The sequence below is a fragment of the Mus caroli genome, unplaced genomic scaffold (genome assembly GCF_978045245.1).
Source record: "Mus caroli unplaced genomic scaffold, Mus_caroli_1 scaffold_2, whole genome shotgun sequence".
NCBI classification, from domain to species: Eukaryota; Metazoa; Chordata; class Mammalia; order Rodentia; family Muridae; genus Mus; species Mus caroli.
Window position 1 is genome coordinate 142480287 of NW_028227257.1, and position 6211 is coordinate 142486497.

The window sequence follows — 6211 nt, forward strand, 5'->3', positions numbered from 1 at the left end:
ATGTACACGTGTGTGCTCTCATAGTTCAAAAGACAATTTGTAGGAGTTGCTTCTCTCTTTCTAACAAGTGAATACTGGGTTGAACTCAGGCCTTCAGGTTTGGTGGTAAATGCCTTTACCCAGTGAGCCATCTCAGCACCTCGACATTTCTTGCCTGTGTATTTACGTGTGTGTTTCACAGAGACACAACTGTTAACATATATCATGGCCTGGAAATGGGGATAGAGTTTGCTGGTCATTCTGTCTTCCATATCTCACTGCCTCCAAGAAAACCAGACAGACAGAAGCCAGACTGTGAGATGACTCAGTCCTGGAATCACAGTCCATCGCTCACACCATATCCCACTGGCCATGGAGAACTTTGCTGGCAGCACAGGTGGGAATGCATGCTGCACAGTTTTCATTGCATTTGTTTATTTTGCAGTGCTGAGGACCAAACTCGGGCCTTTGCATTTTATGCCAGGAAGGACACAACAGCTTCTATTGATAGTATAATGCGGCTTCCTCTTCTCTCTTCCTTTTAAACTTTCTAAATTTTTTCCATGCAATATATTTTGATCATGTTTCTCTCCTCTCTCCCAATTTCTCCCTGGTCCTCCCTACCTCCTTCCCATCTTACTTTATATTCATTTTTTTCTACTCTCTTTAAAAACAAGCAAGAAAAAAAAAACATAAAGAAACACAGATACACACAGGAACCCTACCAAAAACACAGAAATGGAAATCAAAATAAACAAGCAAAAGACCAGCAATAAAAAAAAAAAACCAAACAAAGAAAAATGAGACAAAAGGTCTACAGAAATGCTGTTGTGTATTGAGTTCGCTTTGTGTTGAGCAAATGTTCCACATAGGGCATTTCCTTGTTTAATGGCTCTCCTCACTGCACATGCTGCCCATCAGGTCGCCTCTGAATGACGTTCAACCTGCCTCTGAATACTTTCATGCTCTGCATCCGGTGCTAGTACTCTTATAAGTCAGATTTCTCAAAGTCAGACTGTTAGGATGTAGAATATAGCTTATATCTTGATGATGAGTGCTTAAACATCCGTGTGTGTGTGTGTGTGTGTGTGTGTGTGTGTGTGTGTGTGTGATACAATTTACATTCCAACCAACAACAGCATGTAGACAGGCTCCTACCCCACCTTCTACCCATTGCTGAAGAGTATGTGTTGTGGTTTGTTGGTTTGTTTGTTTGTTTTTATAAATTTGTCCAACAAAATATAGTTTTCCACATTTTTATTGTTACTAGAGGGGTTAAGCTGTACCCATTTGTTCCATTTATAATATTCTTTTGAAACAGCTGACTATTTTCTAGCTCAAATCATTACTGAGTTGTCATTGCACTCTCCTTGCCTTGGGATGGGTGTACTGTTATTTTTTATTTATTTGTGGGAACTCTTTATGTATTACAGATAATAATTTCAGTCCATAGCATAATACATAGATAATTACTTCTGATGAGCTTGTTTGTCTTTTATGTCTGACTCCTCTCACTGCTTGGAATCTTATCATTTTTAAGATTTATTTATTTAGTCTATATATGTGAGTTACACTGTCTTCATGCACACCAGAAGAGGGCATCAGATCCCACTCCAGATGGTTGTGAGCCACCATGTGGTTTCTGGGAATTGAACTCAGGACCTCTGGAAGAGCAGTCAGTGCTCTTACCCACTGAGCCATTTCTCCAGCCCAGGAATCTAAGAATCTAATTATTTTTATAGAGTTGAATTGCTGATCATTTGCTTGATTTCTTCTGGGCTTGGTGTCTTTCTTGTATAAATCCTTCACAGAGCAAAGTCTCCTTCAGTAACCCTGAGTCTCACTTCCTGAATATTGTCTGATACTGTAATTTAAGGTCTGTAGCCTTCACTGAACCTACTTCACCCATTCACCCTCCTTGCACAAGAGAGGTGCAACATCCCAGAAGACAGAGTCTGGGAGCTTCCCCTCATTTCCTGCAGTACACACTGATGTATTTGGAACAAAACAAGCTGAACTCTTAGGAGCAGTTCCCCTTGGAGGATGAAGAGCTTCTTCAGAGGCCCAGGGGAGCCCAGGAGGAGAGTGACTTGTTGACCCAGGGCTACCTGGGCTCCAGAGGAGAAGCTTGGGAGGCAATAGCAGCTTCCTTTAAACTGCTGACATGAATCACCCCACAGAAAACACCTGCAAACGCTCTAAAGAGTTACACACATCCACACATCCACATGGACACGTGCCCAAGTGTGCACATGTCAAGATGCTCATACGAAGCACAGGCACACACATGTGGGCACAAATACATGGATGTATGCACACGAATGTCAGGATGAATACAGGCTCATCAAAGAACGCAGTGCTCTCTGTGCATGCACACTCCCCAAACACGTGCACTGACTTGGTTAGGCCCAGCAGGAAATGGAGGTCGCATTCAAGCAAGGTCAGGGCCAAGTGACCAGGGAGAGAGAAGGCTGAGAGAGCCAGAAGTCCATAATGAAGCCGGGGGGTGGGGGTGGGGGTGGGGGTGGGGGGTAGTGGCTAGCAGTGGCTCAGGGCAGCCCTTGCACAGAACGACCAGAAGGCTGACAGATGTGCTCCTCAGAGAGAGCCTGGAGAAATACTGATCTACTGAGATGAGTTCGGATGTGCAGAATCACATAGTGCAGCCTGCAGAAGTGCCCAGCGCGCTCCTATCCGAGTGAGTGCATAGCGCACAGCCCCTCTGTGCCAGCCCATACATAACACGTACACGTACAAACACAGAGAGAGACACAATAAGCTGGGCCTGAAGCAATGTGCTAAGCAGCCTGGCCAAGCCTGAGCTCCTTGATCCCCACCCCCCTCCGCCCCCTCCCCCCACAGCCAGCCCAGAGCCCCAGCTCCTGAGCTGAGTTCTTTGTTACTCTCACCAAAGACCAAATCCCAGTAGGACAATGGGCCGACAAGGCCAGCACAAATCACCATCCCCTGCTCTTCGAGGGCCCCAACTGCTTGAGTGACAGCTGAATCAGATCCGGATTGGGCGGGGCGCGGGGGGGGTGTGGAGAAGAGGAGGCTCTCCTTCAGGCAAGCCCCCAGCCGCAGAGCTGGGAGGTCTCCTTTGGCTTCCATTTCTGCAAACCCCTTCCCCCCACTTCCCACCCACTTTCCTAAGGCGTACGGGGCCTTCAAGGCCTGGCAGCTGGGTCTCAGACTCTCCATTCGCCTTTACTCCTTCCTCACTGATACACCCCAGCTTCATTACATCTTACCTTCCTAACCACTGCCAGGGCCCTCGCCAGGCCTCCTCTTCTCTTCTCTGGTCTCTGCCAGGGACTGTTTCCCAGAAGCCAGATCCTCCCACCTGGAGGAGCCTTGCTGGAGCATGATTCAAATCAGGTTTTTCTCCAGCTTAAGAACCTTCAGTGGCTCCCCAAACCCCCTCAGACAGTCTTGAGCTCCGCTACCCTCGCGAGGCACCATCTGACCACTAGCCCCATTCCCAGCTTCCCCTGGCTCAACTAGAACAGCGGTCCAATGCTAAATCTCCCAGGCTCCCATGGGCCTCTGCTCTGCAGCTCTCTGCTGGGAACCTTTCCCCACTGCACTAGGGACTCTTCTGAGACTGTGAGGTAAGACCAGGTGTTTTCCTTCCAACCAGCCCATAGTGGGCCCTGTTTGTGTAAAATAAAATAAAAACGAGCTGCTAGAGCAAAAAGTGAATTTAGTACACCGATGCTCATCCACCTGAGACCAGTATAGCAGTTTTCTGTGGCCTTAACCCTTCCCTCGCCACAGGAGCCAGCAATCACACTCAGAGATGTTTAACCAGAGGATGCAAGCAAAGCTGATGAAACATGTGTATGTTTGGTGTCTTCATAATTGTCCAAACTGTAAAGGACTTACATAGCCTTCATGGTGGGCAGGCATATGGTGCTGTATCTACACACACTGTCTTAGCATGCCATGGCAAGAACTGCAGACATGCATAATGTGGCCACGTCTCCAGTGCACTGTACCAAGTGAAACAGCCCATCAAAGCCCCAGGCCCACCTCTGTGGACCCTCCCCTCCTCTCTCCTCACACTCCCTAGGGCACAGCACTGGGCCTTTCATTCTTGCTTGCCCAGCATCCCTAATCCAAAAATCTGAAGTCCAAAGTGCTCCCAAGTGGGGAAATGTTCACACTTGACTTCATGTGATATCTCACAGACAAAAGGCAGGTATGCCAAAAACATTCTGTAAAATTGCTTCGTAATCCTCCCCAAAGCTCCAAAGTATTTGGTCCAAAGCATTTCAGATAAAAGATGCTTAGGCTTGTATGACATCAGGGCTGGAGGTGGGACAGATACAGGTTGGTGGAGACAAGATGCAAAGTTGGGATGGGTGACTCATGGTCGGAAGCAAGAAGGATGTTTAGTGGGTGGTGAGCACCCGTGCATGGATTTGCTAGGGGCTGCGTGACACGCTAGTTCTCCGCTCTCCTCCCACTGGGTTACCACTATTCTACTTCTGTCTATGATGTGACCATTGTAGGTTTCTTACCTGACTGAAGCCATACCATGCTGACCCTTTTGGGTCCAACTTCTTTTCTTTAAGGAAGTGCTTTCAAAGGGCATGCATAAGAATGACACGGCTTCACTCTTTTCCAAGGCTATTCCCCAAGCACACTGTGTGCATCCTGTCTGTCTATACTGGGACATCTGGATGGTTTCTACATCATGGATACTGCTGTGAACATTGGTGACAAACACAGCCCTGCTTCTTTAAAAATCAACAAACAAAAGAACGTCACCTGTCAATTTGCTACACATTTACGCTCAGTTTCATTATTCATCTCTCTGGAGTGACGCAGCAAGCCCTATCTTCACCTTCCCTGAACCTACAGAGTGGATTTCCTCTCCATTTCAGGCATCCTCCCCAAGCCTTGGGCTATGTCACATCTGCTGGAGTGGCCAGTTCAGAATGCATCACTCCCAAACAGGAAGAATTCTGAGTGTTGTTTAACTGTAGCACTGGGTTGGGTGAGGCCAGAGAGGATGTACGGCTCAGGGCAAGCCCCTCACAGCTGATGGACCAGACAGGGTGAGGGGGCTTGAGCACCCCCGCAGCTGTTTCCAGGGCCATGTTCTCTGCTGTAGGATGTGTGCATCTGGAGTGAGGGCAGGAGTCAGGGCTTGTCCCCTCTGCTGTCTTAGGCTCCTAAGAGTTCTTTTGGCTCATACAGATATCCACCCCCACTTCAAAGGCAGAGATTACTCAGTCAAGAATAGCCAATTTCTGTGTGTGTGTGTGTGTGTCAGCTCCTGAGACAGATACACAGATAGACCATGATGATCAAGACCAAGAGATTATGTTCCTATGTTCACATGAATGCATGTGTATGCCACGTTATGTGTTACTTGTGCATGGAGCGCTCACTGTATGTGTGGGACCATGAAAGGTAGCCTGATTCCCAGTTGAGCTAAGGCTAGAAACCCCAGAGACCCTGAAGGGACGGTAGCAGTAGCAGTCTAATCTCCAGTAAAAGTCCTTCTGCACTCCCAGCCGCAACCTGTCAAGCCAAAGACTCTCGAGGGACATGCCGGAGCTCCCCCTTCCCCTGACCCTGGCTTCAGGCTAGATTCAGCCTGCAGGGGCTGGAGGCTACTCCTTTCTCAGCTCTTCTATGACTTCCAGCGGTGCCTGGATGTCCAAGACCCTGAGAACCAGACACCCCGGCCTCATCGCAGGCCCGAGGACTCTGAACCAACTCCAGCTGCCCAATGCCTCAGACTGGGCTTTCCCACCTCCGGAACAGTGTCCCAGGGCTTCCTACAGGCCAACACCTGCCCCAGCGCCTGCATGGGGTAAGCCTGCCCCTGTGGCAGAGCAGACACAGGATCCCATAACCCTACGTGTGTGCATGAGTGTGTGTGTGTTTGATGTTTCAGATTTTTTAAAAAATCAAGTTTTGAGTTATAAATAATCTCATTCAAACACCAGGGGTTAAAAGTGTAAACACACACACACATTGCTGAATTAAAGTCAGGGCTGCACATATGTTTATACTTAAACACACAAGCGTATACACTCTGCCCCAGGCTGGACCATAAACACATGCTAGAAATGCACATGAACAGCTGCAACAAGCAGTCATTGCCAACATTTGTGATGTGTATCCCATGATTCCTGCATGTTCCATTCTAAGTCCTTTTTGTTTTTCGAGACAGGGTTTCTCTGTGTAGCCCTGGCTGTCCTGAAACTCACTTTGT

At 48.0% G+C, this 6211-nt stretch overlaps 1 long non-coding RNA gene across 3 annotated transcripts in view; it reads right to left on the reverse strand.

Moving 5' to 3' along the window:
* LOC147005933 (uncharacterized) overlaps window positions 1–3509 on the reverse strand; it is a 67396-nt gene extending 63887 nt beyond the window's left edge. For all 3 annotated transcript variants that reach the window (XR_015046543.1, XR_015046544.1, XR_015046542.1), the window contains exon 1: window positions 3231–3509. This is a non-coding gene — a long non-coding RNA (uncharacterized LOC147005933). The remainder of the gene's footprint in view (window positions 1–3230) is intronic.
* Window positions 3510–6211: the final 2702 nt, after the last annotated feature.